Source organism: Corvus moneduloides, chromosome 1 (genome assembly GCF_009650955.1).
Source record: "Corvus moneduloides isolate bCorMon1 chromosome 1, bCorMon1.pri, whole genome shotgun sequence".
Taxonomy (NCBI): Eukaryota; Metazoa; Chordata; class Aves; order Passeriformes; family Corvidae; genus Corvus; species Corvus moneduloides.
In genome coordinates this window covers 106,678,068-106,701,293 of record NC_045476.1, presented here as the reverse complement: position 1 = coordinate 106,701,293, position 23,226 = coordinate 106,678,068, and the positions used below count along the sequence as shown (strand labels likewise).

Sequence of the window (23,226 nt, the reverse complement as noted above, 5' to 3'; positions counted from 1 at the left end):
TTTTGAGACCATTAGGACTGAGTCTTTCTATTTGGTAAATATTTAACCATCAGATGACTAAAAAAAGAACTATGTAAAAGATAAATTATCATGATAATTTAAATCTTTAAACCCACTCAAAGAGTTTTGCGTTAATTTTCTGACTGGTTTATGTCAGTTTTAAGATACGCAGTCTAGGTCTCTTTTTGAGATGTTCTGTCCTGTACACTACTAGATACAATCCCTTGTAATGTTTAGTTAGAAGAACACTGAGGTTGTCTGCCACCACAGATCTTAACAGAAGAAAAATGTTTCTAAGATTCTTGGCATGTGGAATTTGAGATGTATTTTAAAACAGACTAGAAGTTGAGGTCAAATAGAAGTGGCTTAACATAAGTGGTAAGTAGTGAGAGAGTATGGAAAACTAGGATTTAAACAAGTTGTTTTGTTTTATCAACCATAGCTTTAAACTTGTCTTATGCAAACTCTTTTAGATTAGGATTTAGAGTTCTTAAACCCTTTCTAGAGCTTTTCACTTAGGCTAGTCATGTGTTGTCATGTGTTGTAACCGCTGGACTCTGGGCCACTGTAGTCATATACTTGCTCAGTGCTTAACCAAATAATCTGGGTAGAAAACACGGTTGAGCTGAATGTGATTGAAACATTTTCTTAACCAGAAAAGATTACTAGCTTCAACTCTGGGAAAAGACTGAGCCTTTACCTACTTTATCACAACCATGGTGACAGCCTAGTTTCCAAATTACTGGGTTCTGTTAGATGTTGTCTGTTCTATCACTACCATTTTGTGGTATCTTGGCTACTAGATGTCCCTGAAGAAATCTGTTGATCAGACAAAATAAATATTCAAGTATTGCTCTTTAGGGGAACAAGAATGTCCCTTTAAACATCTGAGTCTTTTCCAGGGCTAGGTAGGCTCTGAGATGTAGTTATGAGAAATTTTCTTTTCCTTAACAATTGCAACTTCATCATTACTTGTACTAAAGGATGTCTTAGAATTATTTAAATAGTATCATTGGAAAAATCACACAAGACATTTATTAGTCAGTCTGCCAGGTGCTTCTTCCAAACACATGGATACAATCCCCACCTGTGAAGAATTTCTGAGAACTTGTTAACAAAAATAAAGACCAGCTGTTTCTTTAATTAGGTTATATTGTGGATATGTAAAAACAAACTATAACAATTTATCAACTAAATAAACGAATGATTTTTGTTTTCACACTGCACATTAGGAAGAACATCTGTGTATCCAGTTTTCTGCAATGAGTAGTTAATGGCTAAAACATAAATCATCTAATTAAAAAAATAATGTGATAATGAGGATAGTATTTGGCTTCCAACTTATTTTAGTCATTCTTTAGTTTTTTTATCCTTCAATACTGATTACAAAGGTGCACTACATTGCTGCTGAGCTATAATCAGTTTAGCATTTTTAGGTTTTAATAACAGTTTCTGTATTCATTTCAGTTTGTGATGATGATCCCAGCATGTTATAATAATTTGCATCACAATTCCAAATGAGAATTGATTTTGTTTGCAGGGGTAATTTCTCAGCAATTCCCCTTAATTTCAAGATGAATGTGTTTTTCAATTTTTCCAATTATGTAAAAAACAAACAAACAACCCCCTCCCATGGTGGAAACTCTCGGAGTTCCTAAGACCTTTATATCAATCTGTTTTCAGTTAATTGTCTTTAACTCTGTTGGAGATTGTTAAGCACTGGCAGGATGCACTGAGACTGTGGAGTGTCTGTCCTCAGGGATTTTCAATACTTGGTTAGACACAGCCCTGGTCAACCTGCTCCTGCTTTGAACCAGATCTGCAACAGGGTGACCTCAAGACCTCTCACCCAAACTGAATCTTTCCATGAGTTTATGAAAACAGTCATTAAACAGATTATATATCATTGTATATTGAAATTTACAGGGAAGCAATTTCCACAATTCTGTCAAACAGGAATACAACTATAAATATTTTTAAATATCTACATTTTTAAAAGTTTTAAAGTCTATGTCACATTTGTGCATGTGTGGTTTTGCATATATACGTACATTTATGTATATTTGTTTCTGTCCATACATGCATTTGTACACATTCTATTATGTTAAAACATCCCTTTTAAAAATTCTTGATATTTGTATTTTATTTTCTGTTTATTCTAATTATATTTCAGTGTGTTTCATTAATGTAGACTATTTTAATAATAATAATAATAATAATAATAATAATAAAGTAAAGGCTGACACAATGAAGATTGAAACTAGAGTTAGTCCACAAAATGAATAGTTTTGATTAAGAAAAATTAATAGCTTATACAAAAAAAAAAAAAAAAAAAAAAAAAAAGTTATTTCCTTTAGAAAAACATTTAGTTGACTGAATTTCTTTTTTTTTTAAATGCTTTTGACTTCTTAGTTATTCTAAATAAAATTATCAGGAAATTTCAGGTTCCCATAATGCCAGTATAAAATGAATGTAAAACTAGGATATATACAGAGTTACAACTGCTGGTATATTTATTCAAAACGGAATATGACTCATTTATACAACTAATTATAGAGAAAATAATGTTGTTTTTGTGGTGAATTTCATCCTATCACCATCTGTTACATATTTCAGAACAGGTTTTTAATCCAGAAGGTGCTTTTACTTGGAGTGATGAAAAATCAATCTGTATCTTTATTACAGTACATATTAATTGCATTACAGACTTGATACATTAGAATATCGTATAATGTCCAATTCTTTCTTGCTTACGTAAAATCCATACTGACTTTAAGTTCATTACAACCAAAATACCTCTGGAAATCACACCCAGCACATATCATACACCATACAGTATTGAATGCACAATCTGTTCCTAGAAATTTTCATATGAAATATTTTCTAAAAGTTGATATTGAACTAGAGGAATAGTTGTTTTAGGTGAAGTGAGGTACTTAATGAGTGTCTCAATTCTGAGCAGCTTTAATGCCCCCAAATATTTTTTTTTTTAACAAAGTATTTTTCATCCTTCCCTGGAGTCTGTGTCAGATGATTGTCATGTATAGGGATGAAATGATACTTGTCTCTGCCAAACTATCTGGTTCAGCAAGTAATATTCAATGTAATTCAACTGCTGTCTGTAGGATAGCACTTTTATTCTTTTCTTTCTTTTTTCTTTTTTTAACAACTAAACAATAATACAAATCCATTTTAAGAGAATTGGCTGCTTGGGACACATTTTACATAGCTTTTCCAGGGCAAGCTCTGATTTCAGACTGGAACTTTCCCTGCTTCAAGCTGATGAAGATACTGTGCTCCTTCAGAATGTGAACCTGCACTACCCTGTTTTGTTCTAGAGGTAATTTCCAGCTCAAGGTCTTTGGTGGGGGGGGAGGGAGGAGGACAGAAAGGGAATCTCTCAGGAATGTAGATTATTTTAGACATTAGAGATAATCATATGCTGCTTGACTTGTGAAACCATTTGCTTAAAAAAGTGCTAAGACACTCTTAATTTAAGTGGAAGAGATAATCCTACTTGAGACTGATAAGGCCTGAAGTCTTTATTAGCTACCTTGCTGGCAGAGAGCTCTGGGATGGAAAGGATTAACTCACCTGCTTCATTTCAAGCAAACTAAGCTTGCAAAAGAGCCCTCAAGAGAATCTGATCACGTAACTGTGTACTGGACTTGTGTCAGCCATGGCACATTTGTCAGGCACCTACAGCTTAAGTTTAGGCAGCACAGCTACAATCAAATGGATGCTGCAGAGAGTATATTTCATCACTTTCTGCTCTAAGCACTTGCCTATCATTTCAGATTCATCAATCCTACATTCTAGAGAGTCTGCTTTCCTTCTCATTCAAGATAAATTTAAGGAAAAAGCATTGATTCCTATACATGTCACTACAGATAAGGAGGACTGTCTTCCTCTCTCACACACATCTCGGTATGCATTTAAATGTAAGGAGAATCATTGAATTTAGCACCTAAAACATTACTTTTTGATAAAGCTTCAAAAGATATTAAACTATGTGGTCCAAAGACTTCAGGATAATAATAAATAAAACTATGGCACAAACCTGAGGTCTGGTCCGTCCACTTTCTTATTCCTGTCTCTATTCCTGTCTTCTCACACAGCCATTATATCCATATATTTCTATTTTTTTGACATGTCCCTTACCCCTGCCCTTAGTTGTATAGAATCACCTCTTAGACATGCTCACAGCCATGCCCCCAAGCTACTGTAAGAAAAATTAACTCTGTAACAGGTTCACAAGGTCACTTTCTGTATTCCTGCTAGAATGTACAACATGAGAAAAGCAAGAATAATGCTAAGAATTTAAGCTTATAGAGTATCAAATAGGAATAAACAATTGAATGTTCTTAAAAAACAGACCAGAGCCTGTGCTTAAGAGGAAGGCAGAAGTTCACGGAAATTCCTTTTTCTCTGAGTAGAGAAAAATGTTTTTTCTACCTGCAACCTTAGAGCTTCCTGAATCACAAACATGACACCTCAGAGATTCTCCAGGTTATTTGAGGCACTTCATTAATCCCACTGATCATAAACTCCTTGTACTATGGGGCTTGGGAGGAAGATTTTCCTCTAATTTTCTGTAATTTCTACTTATAATACTTAATTCATGCACTGACCTTTTGTCAAGACATCTAGATAAATAAAAAATTAATTTAGACATTGATCAACTGAACTATATCTAATTGTATTGTATTGGCACTGCACCGAAGAGCAGCAACTGAGAAATTGCATACCATAATAAAATTGTTCAGAAATAGAAATATTCCATCACAATTCATCTAGAATTACTCTGGGTTTTTAAAGGACAATTATCTCCAAGAAAAAAAAGAAAGGTGGAAAAAATCTCAGAGAGATATTATTATTCACATGATCTGGGAAAAAGATTAAAGAATGTAGAAAACGATCATAAAATTTTGTAAAAATTTTGGCAAAACTTGTCTAATAAAGTGAAACACAGAATTTAAAAAAAAAAAGAAAGATTTAGTTAGAAGGTTAGCTGCGCTGAATTTAGTTAAAATAGAAGTGAGTTTAGGCTTGGCTAGAATCAATTAAAGGTTAATAGTTAGTTAAGAAGAGCTGGAACTGAAATGAGTTATCAAGACGCGAGTAACTGATTACTAAATAACTGATTACCTGTCACTTTTATGTTTGTTCAGCTGTGCTTAGAATGAGAAACAGAAACATTGATAAGTAGGTCTAGGGAACTAAACAATTGTCAAGTTCCTCCCCATCTGAGAACCAATCCAAAAGTCACGCAAAGAAGGACTGGAAGGTCACCAAAAGTAATTGTATTGTCAAAACCCAGGAAGGCAGAAAGGTCAAACGGAGGATGACTACTTATGCTTCATTTTATGAGCCCACTCCCCTAATAAAAAGACCATCGAATAAATTCAGAGAACATACTACACATGCTTAATGACATTTAAGCTAATTTCCATATGAAGCAGAGAATGGGAGGTGTTAATGTTATAAATAGGCATTTTTATTTTGGATATTCATAACTTTTGTAGATAAATAGGCTCTGTATCTGCTTATATCTTCTCACTGCGTATCAGGGAATTATCCTGCACAGCTGCCCGGCACTGGAATCAACGTACACTTTCTAACTCTAAACTGTTAGAGAGTCTTTGTCAGTCTCATTTGGGTATCAATATTAGATCCCTACCCATATTTTGGTAATTCAAAAGGACATAACAGAAAAATAGAAGTCAATCTAAACTTGATTATCATTTAGCATATATACTTATTGCAAAATCCCTTGCATTTAGAAAAACCTGTTGTTTGCAAACATCAGTCCTCTCCAGCTCTATAACAGATTTTCTACTTAATTGGGGAGGCAGGTACCAGTTTTCCTATAAGTTTCATCTACCCCTTAGGCAATCTCTTTGAGACACTTTGCAGTTTTAAGAGCACAGACAGAATATCATGAGGTAATTTGGCAAAAAATAAAAAAGGCATCAATTGTAATACTTGCATAAGGAAGTGTTATAAAAGTAAATTGTTCCAAAGATGTTGAGAAGAGTTTGCATTTACACAGCAAGAATGAAATAAATAGTGTTCCTGAAGGGAAACTTTTGTTAGTACAAATTTTTATTGTTTCCTTTAATGATAATTGTTATTATTATTATTAGGAGGAGTAGTAGTAGTAGTATTTTGTTATTCTTTATTCACTTAAGGAGTATACACAAAGCAGATTTGTGGACAAAAAAAAATTTCCCAAACTCTCACCATGTCTTCAGTAAAGCTGGCAATCCTTTTGAGACTGATACCACTTCTATCAAAAATTGCAAAACTGGCCAGTCTTCACTTATCTCACATAGATAAAGGAAAGAGGGAGAAGGAGAAAAGAAGTTACAAGTTTTTGGCTTAGGATTCTGTTTTATTTTAGTTTAGTTTAGTTTAGTTTAGTTTTATTTTACTTTATTTTAGTTTTATTTTACTTTATTCTCTTCTCACACACACTGCAAAGTTACATCTATGTCCTTTGGCACAGAATCACAGAGTTGCAGAGAAAACCAACAAGGCTGGTGAAGGTTCTGGAACATAGGCCTGTGAGGAGTCGCTGAGGGAGCTGGGGTCATTCAATCTGGAGAAAGGAGGCTCTGGGGAGAGAGACATTGCTCTATACAAATACCTGCCAGGAGGCTGTAGTGAGGTGGTGGTGGCTTTTTTCTTAGGGAGCTACAAAGGGAAATGGCATCAAGTTGCACCGAAGGAGGTTTAGGTTGGGTATTGGGAAGAATTTCTTCACTGAAAGAGTGATAAAACATTGAAACAGGCTCCCAGAGAAATGGTGGAGTCACCATCCCTGCAAGTGTTTAAAAAAACAGTGGATGTGGCACTTCATAATATTTTAGTGGCTATGGTGCTATGAGGTCAAAGGCTGGCCTTGATTATCTGGAAGTCTTTCACATCTTAACGATTCTATGAATCTATGAAAAGTGATGAGCCCAAGTGACACCCAATGACCTGCAAGACAGCCCTTATTTTAGAAATGTAACATAAACAAGAACAAATCTGGAACCTAGGTAAGAATTTTGGGAACATTTGTTTCACTGAAATTCCTAAATGCTCTCAAAGGAACCAGTAAAAATTAAAGTTACAATCACAGAGAGAGATTTTCTGAAAGTTCAATTGGCACATAATTTTAAAAGCCAGGTTTGGAAACGTATTTAGCTGGAAAGAGACAGAGATTTTGTTTGAGTCACTACAACTCATACAAACTTGTATGCTTGACACTTTATATAAACACTGGCAAAGTACTTTTGTGCAGTGTTGATACCTATATATTAGTGGACTGATTTTAAAAAAAATTACCCCCCCCCCCGACCTTTTCTTTTGGATTAGCCCAATTAAGAAAACCCAATGTCAGATGGTCTCATCTTTACAGCTGCACAAAATATACAGTCTAAATTTTCCTGTCGTATATGTGTATGCATGAGTGATTATATATGCAAAAATTCTGCACTTAGAATACAGCACTGAATGCCTTTCAGTGGGATTTCTTTCAAAGTCAAAGAGGATCTTCTTCAGTCTCAAAAACATTTTTTATATTTAACACTGTGTGCCATAAACACATAATGACTTTATTTTTCTCCCTCAGCTGCCATTAATACTAACATTAACATTCTTCAACAGAAAAGTTTAATTGAACAGATTACTAAAATCTTATTATAGGAGTGTCTGTATGCTCATCTGAGAATACATTCATTTATTTTCATAAGTGTTGTGCAATGCATCTACAGTATAACTGGAAGGTGACATTTTTTTTTTTTTTCAGCAAGTAGGTAAAGTGAATTATTAAAGGACCTAAAAGCCTGAGTGCTAAAATCCAATATTTATGTGTATATTTAAAAATATTAACAGTTCAATTGACAATGCTTCTGTCATCTCCTGTATTAAAGAAAATATTCACCAAAACATTACGTCCCATGGCTCTATCTCTCAACAATTTTAACACTAATGTATCTTATTAATGTGATGTATGTCGTGATAATTTTTTCCCTATCTTTTCAGAACTTCAACAAGGAAAACTTTCAACAGGAAATTAATTAAATTATGCCTTTCACAATCATTTCTCTGAAGGAGAAAATGGAATCTGCTGTAATCTTCTCTTTATTCCACAAGATGGAGCTCAATCCCTGTACTACAGTTCTGCAACACCTTCAGAGTTTGCTTTTGTCCTTTTGATGTTGTTTTATAGGAATAAGTGACAGTCAAGAATAAGTAGCGTGATGCAATAGTCCTCTATTTATGGGTGACAGAAATGTCTGCAGAAAATAGTGTTGCCATCCTACTGTGATGTGTCCATAACCAAGCATGCACTTTATAAACTTAAGATTTAAAAATAAAATTGCTATTGTATAGGAGGGAAAAGATGTTATTAACTAGATGACATTTAGATCCCGAATCCAGCACTTATTCAATAGAACAACACATTGATTTGCAATACAGGGAGTTTTATGCTGGGTAAACATAATGATTGCATCTTCGGTACAAGAAGAGAACTTGACTCTTTACATAAATCTGAAGTCCAGAATCTGAATTATATCCTTCAAACATGTATTAACTAGAGTTCTTCTCTGAAAATCATGTCTTATTAAGAATAAACTCAAGGGTTGCCTGATTATTCTGCACACACAAATCAAAGTGTTCTTTCACAGCAATACCTGAGAACTATAGAATCACAATTTGGCTGGAAAGGACCTCTAGAGTTTATCTAGTCCACCTGCTATAGTAAATCAGATCCGGGACAATTTCGTATAGTTCTGGTTATTTTTAATAACATGTCCAGCTTTCTGAAAAGTCACGACAATCTGTAATCCTGATTGTTCAGTTAAAAATATGAGCTTTGTATTGCCAGTATTTGAATGTAACTTTTTAGTGGAAACATCCATCTTTCAGTTACAGGGCAAAGTGTTGGCACACTTGAAATACTGAGCACAGGTAAAATATGTGGAAGTAGATCAAACTGAGATGGAAAGCTTTTAGATTTCATTAAAGGACACATCTAAATGCCTACCCAATGATGTCTGCTGCTTTGGTACCTCTTCAGTGCAAAGAATCGCGTAGACAAGAAGGTTTTTAACCTCGACAATTAAGTCAGTCAGAACAGCTTTAGAATCCAGAAACCTCATTCATCTGACATACAACTAAGGCAACCTCATTCAACATTGCAACTAATTTTGCAAGTTTAATATGCCTTAAGAGAACATCCATGCCTTCTCAGTTGTTGGACAACCAGTCACTTTTGCTTCTTTGAGCACAGTGGGTGAGATCCAGAATAATCCCATTTCAGAAGCATGGAAAAAAAATAAACTGTCATCTTTTTGTTTTCCATTAAAGCTTTTGATGGCTCATGGATGCTGCAGTAATGTCTACCTATTCCACAGCACTTTTGTACATCTTTCACCTTATCCACATCTATATTCAGAATAAGTATACCATGTAATCTTCTCACATTGTAGTACTATACCCATCACCTTTATATTTGTACAGACTCAAGATACTTAGTTTTTTCTGTTCTCCTTTTCAAACAAGTACAAATCCAGATTCCCTCACCCAGTGTTTTTCAGCCAGCTCTCTGACATTATATTCCTTTACAAGTGCCATCCTGCATGCCTATTATTCCCATCACACTTTTCTATCCTCAGAACCTTCACTACACATGAGCTGGTTTGTCATTTCTATGGCCATTTCTATTGTTATCCTTTCCCTTTCTCTGAGACATTTCCTCCATCCTTAAAATAAAATATAAAATAAAATTGAACAGAAATACTGTCATTGACAGCACTTTTACTAACATACAATCCTCTGATTTATGGAAACCTGGAATATTTTATCTTTTCATTTCACCTACCCACTGTAGACCAGATCAGGTTGTTGGTACTGGGACACTCCCCTCATCATTTCCTGCAAACCCCCTCAATTCTCCTTTCATTTTCAGCACTTGCAGGAAGTCTTCTCTCTTCTTTAGAGCTGTTGCCATGTCCTGTCCCTGCCAATCATCTCACTACATTTCAGCTTTCCTCTCTAATTTCATCTTCAATCTCTCTGCTTCCTTCAGCATCCCTCACTTTTCTTTGGCTTCTTTGTTAAATGATCCATTTGATCACTTTCACTTCTTTTGCCCTGATGCTTTACTTCATCTCTCTGACTTGCCAAAATGTTCATCCTTTACATTTCATACCTTCATTAAGCTTCTCTCTCTTTTTCTGTCTGACTTTTCTCTTGCTGTGCTTTCCTCATTCTAGCTACCAGCTGTTCTCTCTCATCACTGATCATCAGGCTTCACCATCTTCCTGTGTCACTGGAGGCAGTTCCTTTTGAAGCACTTATGTGTGCCTTATGATTACATCCTGTTGGATTTTTCTTTTTAATTTCCTGGGATGGCACTGATGGGAATTTTTGGAATATGCCTAATCATTTATGTTCTTCAAAATAGGTCCCCTCTTTCAGCCCCAGAGTTGAGAAAAAAGTGTGTTCACTTGGAATACATGAAACATTATTTTTCAATTTCTTATTTTGATGTTTATCTTTTTGTAGATAATTCTCTTCCCTTTGCCTTAGATGTCAGAATCTGCAAAGAGTGGTATTTTCAATCCAAATGAGAAAGATTGTGCAGACAATTATTTACAGCTTCTGGCCTTGATGTATGCACTGTATAATGGTGAAAAGATTATTATATCAAAGCAATAAAGTTTCCTTCATACTCAGGTGAATATCCCACTTTCTGGATTACACAGCTTTTTTTTCCTAACCTTCTCATATCCATGATGCTTTATTTAATTTCCCAATGCTAAGTGGAACAACCTTGAAATGTAGATGGAGACATCTGCTACAAATAAAACCAGCACACCACAGAGTACCTTTCTCTGTGTTACTTCATGAAATGCTTAATGAGATCATTAGAAATTTCCCATAGAAAGTGAGAAATCTGGGTACACAATAACTCAAGAAAGAAAGGAAATAAATGAAGGACTCAGTGGATAATGGGATAAAAGGGAGTCCTGAACTGAGTAATACTGTCCTTAGATTCCTAATTCTCAGGGAATGTTACAGAGTGAGCTAAACTCAGTTCAACTAATTGCACTAAGTAGGTGCCATAAAGTGAAGAAGTCAAATGCTTTGTGTCAATCTGATGGTTCACTTTTGAAAGCGCAAACTTTGTCCGAGCAGAGAAATTCTTCCATAGACGTAATTGAAGGTGGTATCTGATTGCATCCATGTGCAGTTAATGAAAGAAAAAATTATATTATGAACATTGAAATATAAGAACAGGGATCCATTCTCTTATAGAGAGAACTGGAATAGACTCTGAGTCATCTAGTCAGCACGGGTTCAAACTTCTACTGCTGCTTCACTTCTTCACCTGCCTAAGTATCATTTGATACTGTTCATACTGTCACATAACTGGCATATTTGGTTGATATGGGAAGCCACTAATAAAAAACCAGGAAAATCAACATTAGTATTTCAAAATAGTCTAAATATCCTTTTAATACATTATATCCATGTTTAAAAATGAAAGGAAAATAGACTATCCAATAGAAAAAGTCAGAAGAAAATTATTCAAGAAAGTAGTAAATTAGCCCATATTTGCCCACATAGTATTGGTTACCTAAACTGCTGCAAAACTCTTATAATGTGTGGTACATTCTTATCTCGATTACTGACTTTTCTTTCATTCATAAAAAAAAAAAATATAGTTCTGAATAGTGGCAGAATGAAAAATAATTTGATTTTTTTTCATTATTTATCTCTCTTGAATTCATTGTCTTTTTGTGATTTTTTTTCTCAAAGCCTAGAAGCTTCAGAAAATGGAATAAAGGGGCTTGAAATGGCTTGTTTATAATCCTTGGTATTTTACTCATTACTGAATACAAATTGAATTTTAACATGTCTCAATAAAACTAGAAAGAGTCTCAACTCTATGGCAAAGCTTTTAATCATGAGTGGGATTGGGTATCTGTTAAATGGAAGAGGCAGCATTTGGTTGGAGGCAAATTAGTAGCAGATAGCTTCATATCTCATATTCCTGAGAGCCTCCATCAAACTCTGGTTTGTCTTAATTCCATTTCATATTCATCAAAGCAAAAAACACCAAACAAACAAACAAAAGATGTCTTTGGCAGCACATCTTAGCTCTAGTTCAGAGCTAGGCAGTGAGGTAAAGCTTCCCCACTATTAGGTATAGGACTGAACAGATGCAACCTTCAGTCTTCCCTCTCATATGCACACTTAGATTTTGTTTTGCCTGAAGTATTGATCATATCTGCTACTGCACACATGCAAAACACAGACTTGGTGGAAAGAGTGGGGGTAGGCACAGAAGAGGAAGAGACAGAGGGAGCAGTCCTTACTGCAGGAGCCGGAGCTTTTTAGAGTGATACCCTGCTTATTAAGGTGTTTTAACAGCATGACAGTTCCCCAACATTTTTCACCCAAAAAGGTGTTGTCTCAGAATTCATTTGATTAACAAGCACACACTAAGATCCTGTTAGAGCTGAAACACTAAAATGGTGGTGATTACTTGCTTTACTCATTAGATTCATAATGCCTCAAGGTGTGCCCCTTGATATAGTTTTATATTTCTCAGCAGGCCTCTAATTGTTTTTGTTACTGTATGAATAAAAATCAGCAGAAACCACAAGGAATGACCTTTCTTTTGTTCATTGTTTATAATGCCTTTATATGCTTGAGAAATTTCAAAATCATTCACTGCTGAACTCAAACCACACAACAGCAAAGGGCAGGGGGAGGAAAAAAAAAGAAAACCTCAGCATTTCATCCCTTTTGATGTGAATTGTACTCCTTGTTCCAAAGTTATCAAAGTTATGACAGTCAAGATGATAATTACAAATTTTAATTGAGTATTCTGAAATTAAAATGAGGTGAAGAAACCCTAATAAATTGGGTCACTGTCTTCAAGAACACAATAGGGAATTCAAAAGGCATAGAAGCGTTTGGAGGATTTATATATTTATATTCTCAACATGATAATAACACATACTTCTGGACATACTGATAATACTGTATTTTTAAACATCTGTTGATATAATTCTTTCTTGTATGTTTCAGCTACCTGTGTAGAGGCTGAAAATTATAAAGCACAAAACAATTTTCTTTCCTCTGTTTTCTCTTTTCTTTTCTTTTCTTTTCTTTTCTTTTCTTTTCTTTTCTTTTTTCGTTTCTTTCATTTTTTCTTTTCTTTTTTTTCTCTTCTCGTCTCCATCCTTTTTTTTCCTGTTGTCAGGCAGAATTTCAAAATTTCATCCCAGTCCTATTAAATAACAGAAAAATCAACATTGTTGTGCCTCTAAAGTATGATGGTGCTAAGAATGGCATTGTTCAGTAATTAAAAAAATCTGACGTTTCAAAATTTCTACTTCAAAGTTTTTAAGCATTTTCAATAATATACTTTAAAATTACATAAAAGAAGTGTAAATCTAGATACTGTCAAGTCAAAGTTGGGCTGTTCAGAAACTCTGGCATCTGACTGTCTCATAGACGGAGTTAAGCCACAGAGCCCAGAATAAATTCTTGTCACCACAAGGAAATATTAAAAGGTTTTTCACCCTAGATCATCTTTCATCTATCAAACAGCTGAAAACACGAGGCCTCCCCTACTGTGTGTTTGCAAGAGCAAGGTCACTTTTTTCCTACTGTTTATCCCTATGAGTGAGATGAAGAAAGCTAAATAGAAACATACATGTATGAGTAAAGAAAAAATTAATAAGGCATTTGACTTTATGCAAACATATGATGAATATTGATCTTCTTGTATGAAGGAAATAGGAAATACTTTCTTGATTTTATGATTATTTTATTGGACCTAGATTTCTTGCTTCTCAAGAGCTCAACATATGTGAATCACTGTTTTTTGTTTGTTTTTTGGTTTAATTTTGTAGATTTTTCTGTGGGGCAGGGACAGCCGGTTGTATGGAGGGGGGAAGGTAAATTGGAATCTTATAAAATATGAACAAAGAATACATTTTGAAAAATATTTTGATACTTAAATTCTATAGATTTAACTATTTGAATGGAAATCAAATACACAAACACCTTTGGAAATCTGTCCCAGAATTATTATAGTGTATAATCTGGTATAGCTAAGAGAAATGAATTAAGAGATTTGCTTGAGTAAATTCTCAGTTCCTGTTAAACTGAGTGTTGTTCCAGCCAATGTTTTTGATGAACCTGGGATTTATAGTACAAAGGGAAAACATAAGGAAAAAAAAGGTAGGGTGGTAAAGGAAAAATAATTAATGACATGCAAGCTCAATACTGAGTTTGATGTAAGGCATGTCCTGTCTCCACACAGGCATAAGGCAGCCAGGATGGATAACTCCAGTACAGCAGCCAGCCTGTAAGACAGCATGGCAAAAGGCAGGACGTGCTCCAGCCAGTGCTAGTCACAGGTTTTATAATTGTTTAAAAGAAATTCAGAGCTTCATCATACTTGTTCGTATTAAATGCTAATCTATCTTCATATCATACTTGAAAAGAATGGCATCTCATCCATAACCACATCCGTGTATGTTAACTATGCCGTTTTTCACTGGCACTGAGTTTTTCGGTGGTTTATTGTTATTCTAGTTATAAGATGTGTATTTTATTCTTAGTAGAACTTCCTAATGTCAACTTCAGTTTCTCTTGTATGATTGCCTTCACAGCTCTTTCTCCTTTCTCTAACACAAGGATCTTTTCCTCCCCCTTTTGCTTCTCTACCTCTCAAACTCTTTTCCCTTTTTCTCCTATTGCATTTTCATGCATATTCACTGCCATGCTCTTTTCCTTTTTTGCTTCTCCAGTTCATTCATTCATGGTTTCTGTTCCTCAGAAGCCATTTAGAACCAAGGACCTGCCGAATATCTGTTTTCATAACTTTAACGATAAAGATATGTATGAATCCTATACTCTCTGTCTCCTGATAATTTGAAGCCTCTATTCCCCTTCTCCTCTTTCTGTATGCTAATTGATTAATTCTGTGATTAATTGATACTTTAGGAACATAGTTACCTCTGAGATACCTTCCTACCAATTTAGGAATAAAGTAAGTGTATGACTGGGAAACTAGTGCTCAAGGGAACATATATAGCTCATGGTAATTTTACTCTAAGTTTTCCTATAAGATAAGAGATACAGATCATTCATGAGGAAAAATATGGAAATCAGATGGAGTTTTGAAAATACTGGAGTCTGAAAAAAATTGTTAGAATCGGTGGAATTTGTCCTCTATCAGAGTCAGACAGAACCTTTGATCTGACAGCTATCCTGTTAATTCCTGCATAATTTCTTATTTTCTTCCTATAGAAATTTATTTACAGATTAATGTTTCTCACAGTACAATTTCTTACTCATTGAAGGAATATCTACAAAGGTTTAATTTTCTCTTGATTTTAAAATGAGAAGATGTGCAGCTCCATGTTTTTTCTCCTCAGAGTTACTTATCTCTATGTATACATTGGTTCTTTATTTGTAATGCAAGTGGTTTGCTACAGTACAAATTTAATTCTAGATCACTTAATTAAGATTCACAGTATTGGTAATTAATGCATTAATCGACTTTCTTGTCAATTTATATCAAGTAATTTAACATTTATGATTCAAGACATTAGTAATACTGCTTCAACCCTGGGAATTTGCTAGTTTAACCCCCGCCAGCATCATCTCATTTCAATAACTATTAAAAAGGAAGAAAAAATAAGGATAATTTATAATGCACTTGGTGGTTCATAATAGGATTTGGTGCCATTTTAAAAAAAAATTAAATAGGTAATTACTCAAATACAGTGATATTTATATTTAATTGTATTCCTAACACTGAAGTATTTTAGATTAGACAAGAGAGTCCATAAAGATAACAGCATTAGTGTCAGGAATCAAAAAATCCTAATACTGTTCACCATAATTGTAATTTCAGAATGGTTCAAATTAGATTCCAGGGTGACGAAGATCACTATTTCAAAAGAACAGGCATCTGACAGAAATTACCTTCCTGCATTCCATTATTTGCCACAAAAGAGTAGATTCTTGGAAGCTACTAGGAATGTAATTATGCCAAATACTCCTTAATGCCAAAGGAATATTAAAAAAAAAATCTCTTCTACTTCATAATTAGATGAAAAATTAAAAATTAAAATATTCAATATGATAATGTTTTCCTAGCATTTTTAGTTCACAAGAACAAAATGTTGCAAAGCAAAAATGGAATAATCACATTTTACATCACTGTGATGCCGATATTTTATGTTTAATATTTTATTCTTTAAAAAACCACCAAACCCCCACTCTTTCACCTGCTAAATCTCTTTGAACATATGTGCTTTGGGACAAGAAGAAAAAAGGCATGTGAAAACACTTCACACAGAAAAGCTCTTTTGGAGCCTCAATTAGATGCATACACTTTTAATTGGGATGATCATTATTAGAAATGTTTGCATTGAGAAATGCATGTATGAAAAATGTATTGAATCTTTGACTTAGGCCTTATCTGCTGGCATAGCTGTGACCTTTAGATGGCTTTAAGAGTCTGTGCATATATTATCAGTGCATAGTCTTTGATCATATTACCACAAAGGATTTTAAGGTAGATTGAAGAGATGGCATTGTTACAGGTGACCAAGGATGCACATAGGCATTAAACCCACACCAAATGCATCTAAACTATCTCTGATGTGCTTATCTGGATGGATACAGAGGATTCAAAACTAGAGCAGTATCACTGGTTTGATTTTCAGACTTTTGTGGGTGAATTGAGTAATACAGGAGGCTCTCAGATGGTCGAACATAGATATTCATAGCTCGGTGACCTATGCAAGGTTTACAGCAAAACTCGAGGTAAACCAGCACACAAGTTCAGAAATAAGCCATTATTCATTGTTTATTTCTATGGTTGTATTTTATCCAACAAGGCTGATGCAGGAATCTGCAGGTCTGAACTAAGTAATCATTAACAAATCACCACAGCATCGGTAATGGAAATATTGGAATGTGTTACACACTGGTTTAAGCAAGTACTTGAAATTACATAGTAATTACAGGATGCCAAAATCAGGACAGTTCCCTGTCTCAGAAGGACAGGAAATATTTGCATTTGATCTCCCAATGCCTTTTTTAGATTCCTGTAAAACTCCTTATTTACCTTCAGTCTTCGTGTGCTCATTTCATCCTACTTCACTTAACACCCACTTTCCTTCTTATAATCTTTTACTCTTCTGAAGAGTACTCATCATTCAGAATGAAAATTCATTTTCTTTTTCTCAAGATCAGTTAAGAAATGGATAAATATGTTAGCATAAAACAGGGAACATGACGTACTTATATTTTATTTTCAGCCTTCTATTTTGCAGCAATTATTTGCTAAGGAACTGGCATTTTATCCAACAACATAACCTAAATTTTTAACCTCAGAATAATACTGATACAAATATTTATATATTAAGCATCAAGCTTATCTTCCAACATCGAGATGTTTCAACTAAACCATTTAAATGTCTTTTCCTGGGAGAGAAGAATAGGGCGTGGCATGCAAACTAAAGAAAAGCAAACAGCAACAGAAAAATGAAATCTTTTTTGATACTAAAGAAACAAATAATTTTTCCCTAGTTCTAAAATGTATCTCACCATTATCTGTTCCCCTGTGTAAACAGCTCAATCTTTTAAATAAAAATATAATTTCCTCTTTTGACAACATTTCTGTCCTTTGATCGATGTTTTATATGACATTTAACTTTTTAATTTCTAGTGTACCATGCTGCCATTATTCCTTCTTGGGAAAATATTTGATCTTCATGAGAACATGCTGTGGTTTGAAAATAATGACCTTGGATTAAATAAAGAAAGCAGAGCCATATCCGAAAGCATGCAGAACAATGATGCTTTTACCTCCAGGCAATGTCACATTAGTTGGTCTGTGCTCAGCAGGAATTGAAGGCTTATCCAACATATTTGCTTTGAAAATTTCACAGATAACATTAATTTGAAAAACTGCTAGTAACCATGCAGGAAGGCAATAACAGAACTATAGTAAATGGCATACTTAAGTAAGTGAATAAACATATTTTAAAAAATAAATAGTCCTGTTTTTCTGTTCCTACTAGGTTATATGTTTGGATCTGCGTCTGCTTTGGCCAATAATTTATTCTGACATCTAAGTCTGACATTTTTATTTATTCTATGGAGTAAAAGCTTCTAAATTATTTTCTTCTTCTGAGAAAACCTTACTGGGTATCTTCTCAGTTAGAACTATCGCTAAATCACTGTTCCTTCCTTCAAAAATCATCTTTCCATTGACTCCAATATACATGAAGATCTTCAGGATTAGTTTTCTGTAAACATCAGGGACATTTATTATACTGACAAAATGTAATAGAAATTAAATGTGGATACGACTTAGGCATACATATGAAAAGTATTGCCTGTTTTAATGTAACAATCACAGCTCAGAAGGAAAGATGCCATGTCAGTGATTCATGAACAAATTACAAACAGAAAAAAATATATCTGAGAAAACTGTGATTTGCTAATGCGCGTTACAGGATCAGTCTGATAGTCTGAACTTGATTGAGTGAAATATGGGCTGGGAATGTTTATTTCAATTTCTGTCCAGTTCCTTTTTAGCTGTCTGACAATGTTACTATGTTGTGCATTATATCATGGTTGTTTAACTGGTGTTTGACGAGATACACCCCACAAAAGGACCAGTCTTGTTCTACTTTGTTAAAAGCAGTTTCTGGACCTAGGGATAAAAGAGCTTTTACATAAGTTTTAAAAAGTAATTTTGTTACCATTTTCAATAAACAAAATAATTATAATAAATTATAATTTTTCATCTTCAGGGGTGTATCCTCTAATATTTCTGTAACAACATTTGTTGATAATAGGAGTGTATGATGGGAATGAGCCAGAGAAAGGGCTTGGCAAAAAGTATCTTCCAGCTTTGTTTTTCCTATTGCAAATGTTGAAGATCGACAAATGGATGATCTGACACAGTAAGACATGTCTGTTGTTCTGTTGTACTCTTGCAGAGTTGCTGCTTGTGTTTCCCTCTAGTTACCATTCTGTCCATCTTGTCCAACACTGTTACAACAGGTTACAGTAGAAATTTCAGGAAGTGTTGTAGTCGCAAGATTTAGCTTAGCAGGCTGCAGCTTTCCTGCGAGCTCAGCGGGGCTGCTTAGGGCAGTGCGACCATGGTTGCACTCCCGTAGTCCATTTCGGACGGCCCCGCGGTTCTTGCTCCGGCAGCTAGCAGCGCTACAACCAGTGATGGCAAAGCAGGCAGAGAAGGGCCTCCCATGAGGGTTTGAGAGGACTTTAACCACATCTTATCCCGGCCACCCTCCGAGGCAGAGAGACCCCCTGATCCCAGCACAGGGGGGTTTTCGCAGGGGCTCAGGGGCGGTACCTGGGCAGGGTTGGGGTACAGGAACCAATAGGGAGAGCCCGAGGGAGTGGCCAGAACTAGGGTCAGGGAAACGGGGGGGGGGGGGGGGGGGGGGGGGGGGGAGAACAATGCAGAATAGGGAAAGCAATGGATAAAGAGATCACCACAAGAAGGCCTTGTATTCCTTCCATCATATTGTTCCAAAAATGCACTTTTCTATAGTGGACCAGTATAGGATGATACTATGTTTGAGAAGCACAGTAATTTTTTCTAGATTTGTAGGAATATATGAAGAGTCATTCAAGAAATAACTAAAAATGCAGAAAGTTATTTGCAATCTATCGCTAGAGGAAAATTAAGAGCAAACATTCTTGTAAGTTTAAAACCTGCAGATTTAACAGATATTTATTGGGTGGGGCATTTATATGTTGTTGTAGTTTTTTAGTGTGATTTTATTCCTGTAAGTAAATGTTCTTACCTCTCAGGGTATGAATCATCTTTTCCACATAATTATGACCACACTATTCAACAATTCTGTGTGTTAGGTGGAAACCAGCTTAATGAATGTGCTGTCACAGAGATCAGATTATGTTAAATCCTAACATTGTCTCAGTATTGAACACTGACTGCAAAACTTTTAAAGAAAATAATCAGATTAAGAAAAAAAAAAGAGTTGCAGATAAGTCATGGAACTGAACAAAATTTATCAGCAAACCTAAAACATATACATCAGGCCACAAAGTTTTTAAAGGATTTTTCCAGTAACATGCGAATATTTAACTCCTATGTTCCACTGACTCTTGTCTTGAAATAAGTACAATCAGGGACACTCAGTTACGGCTTCATACATTAATGAGCACCTGGAAGAGGAGCTTTTATGGAATCTAAAATTACATACCTAGCTTAGATACTGTAGGAAAACAAGCTTCTTAAATCATCAACTTAATTTTTTATTTCTCTGTGCTAGAAAGATTGAGAAACTCACAATATTTTCCATTGTAATTTATTTTCTTACAATGAAAACTTCAGTTAAGAGATTTCTGCTAGAAAGGTTTTCACCTGGAAATTAGAGAGAGAGAGAGATTGAGAGAGAGTTCTTCTAAATTTCCTAAAGGTCCTTAAAGTTGAAGGCATTGCTTATATCTATTTTCATATATGGGCTGTATTGACCTTGGCTGGATGCCAGGTGCCTACACAGATGTTTTACCTGTCCCCATCCATCAAAAGGGCAGAGGAAAAAAGTATCATTAAAAGCTTGTGGATGAAGATAAGGACAGGGAGACGACTTACCAAATGCCATCAAGGACAGAACAGACTTGAGTTAGGGATAGTAATGTATTTTATTTCAAGTAATTGCAAAAAATAGGGTGGTGAGAAGTAAAACTAAATTAAAAGCACCTTTTCCCCACCCCTCCCTTCTTTCCAAGCTCAGCTTCACTCTGACTCTTCTACCTCCTGAGCAGTGCTGGGGAATGGGAACAGGGGTTGTGAGTTCCTAACAATGCATCTATGACTCTTCTTCCTCATCACACTCAGGCTGCAGTTCTTCAAGAACTGCTCCAGAATGGGTCCTTTCCACGGGGTACAATCCTACAGGAACAGACTGACCCAGTGTAGGATCCTGCAGGTACTGCAGGTGGGGGTATCTGCTTCACCTTGGCCCTGCATGGGCTGCAGGGGGACAGCCTTCCTCACGACGGCCTGAGCCCCCCACTGTAAGGGAATCTGTGCACCTCCTCCCCCTCCTTCTTCACTGACCTTGGTGTCTCTAGGGCTGCTTCTCTCACATATTCTCACTCCCAGCTGTTTTGTACAGACATTTTTTACCCCATCTTAGATATATTATCACAGAGATGCTATCAGTGTCGCTGAGAGACTCAACTTTGGCCAGCAAGGCATGCTTCTAGGAGCCAGCTGGAATTGATTCTGCCCAACATGTGGGCAGCTTCTGGTGTCTTTTCACAGAAGCCACAGCTGCCACTCTCAGTGTTATCAAAATCTACCCACATGAACCCAAAACTTAAATCCAAGACTACATTTTTTCTTGTGTTTTAAAGTATTTTTCTCAAACAGATTTGTAACAAAAAATAATTAATTTGCTATTTTCACTTTATATTGACTCTTGATTAGTCAGAAAATGCGAAAAATATCTTTGCATTATAATATTTATCCCTTGCATCTGAATGATAAAAATATAGTAATTTGGGGTAAAAGATAAGTTTTAGGTTTAATTTTGGAAAAAAAGACTGAAAATAATATTGAAATAGAATGTGTGGGAAGTAAATGTTGAACTGAATGTCAAATCAAATTAATCACATACTCAGGAAAACTGAAACAGATACACTGCAAATTTTTTAATTCCTAATTTTGACTACAAATTGTCAGTGCTCACAGGAAAGGGAAAAATGAGAGACAAAAACAGAAAATTGGGTCTGCAGGCTAAAAGTTGAAAGATGAAAGCAAGAATGGTAAACTGAACCAGTGGTAAATAAACAGGGAATAGCAAAAGCAAGTTTTACTTTTGCAAAAATAAGCAAAAAAAAAAAGCTTTTTCTTCTGTATACTCTTTATATAGCTTTTACTTTTGTACACTAAGACAATGGGGAGACTCTGGAAATAGGAAAATGAACAATATACTTTTCTGTAAAGCATCTTGCAATCATGAATCATTTAACTATAATGTACAAAAGTATGGGGATGGCTATAGAATGCTTTGAGAAACAAGAAAAGCGAATTTTAGAATAGTGTATTGTCACACATTTTCTGTTAGAAGGTACATATTGGCTTTTCAATTACCTGCATCTGAATTCCAAGTGGAAATTATTACTACTGCTTAACAAAAATGTGTTTTTGTAGCAAAGCTTTACACTAACCACCATTAATCCAGCAATATTTAATGTCTTGAAAGGATTACAATACATTGGAGGATCAGAATTAAGGGAGGATTTCTTATTTAATGATCTAACTCCGGAAAAGGGGAAAACTCCTATGCTTACATTCTGATTTAGTGATTTCTTTAACATTCAGACAATACTTACTCATGACTTGCAATAAAAAACTGGATAAGGTCCAACTTTGTCTTCCTCATCTCCCATCTGTCTTTCACATTCCAATAAAAAACCTTGGTTTAGGCTAGTCCATTTCTTGCTGATGTAAAGAAAGATAAGTGAAATTGTTTGCTGTCTGATATGTGGCAAATAACTGCAAGAAATATAAATCATTGCTTGTTACTTGTAAAACAAAGCCTAAGAAATAAAACAGTCAAACATTATACCCACTTAAAAAAATTTTATACCACAAGGAAGCATAGGCAAACTTAATCCATTATGCATTTAGTATCAAAAGGCCTATGAAAAGGCCTACCCAATTTCTTGACTGCTGGAAATTATTAGTTTTGTTACCAATTATACCAGATCCCCATAATAGCAGGCAGTATGACACATAGAACATATGCAAACACCTTATTTTAAACCTAATGCTTCATTGCCAATTTTCTAGAATAAAGGATGCATTTTAGCCTTATTTATTTATTATTTGTGACTTTCGCAAGAGTGGTTCAAGAGCTGAATTTATACCCCTTAGGTATGTCTGAAATTCCATACAAGAAAAGTCAAAACCCTTACACAAACAGCCTTTTATACAAAAGTGAATAGAACCTGCATCTGAAGAAGAAACTGATGGGAAGACTGATGGAACAGTCCCTCTCAGACTGGCCTTCTATCAGAGGCCAGTGGTGAAATTTACAGTCACAGAAGGCAGCCAACACTTTCATGGACCTACAAGTCAGGCAGGTTGCATTCCCATGAATTGTCATTCATGTC

The 23,226-nt window shown here is 35.1% G+C and overlaps 1 long non-coding RNA gene across 3 annotated transcripts in view; it reads right to left on the bottom strand.

Moving 5' to 3' along the window:
- LOC116449579 overlaps nt 1-23,226 on the bottom strand; it is a 136,788-nt gene that overhangs the window by 53,114 nt on the left and 60,448 nt on the right. The window contains exons 2-3 of one of the 3 annotated variants that reach the window (XR_004242454.1): nt 22,444-22,606; nt 13,260-13,297 (exon numbers count right to left, since the gene is read on the bottom strand). The exons of 1 other annotated variant lie outside the window; for it this stretch is intronic. This is a non-coding gene — a long non-coding RNA (uncharacterized LOC116449579). Of the gene's footprint in view, nt 1-13,259; nt 13,298-19,898; nt 20,465-22,443; nt 22,607-23,226 lie in introns of those variants that run through there. One more of the 3 variants, XR_004242455.1, reaches the window with a different exon arrangement.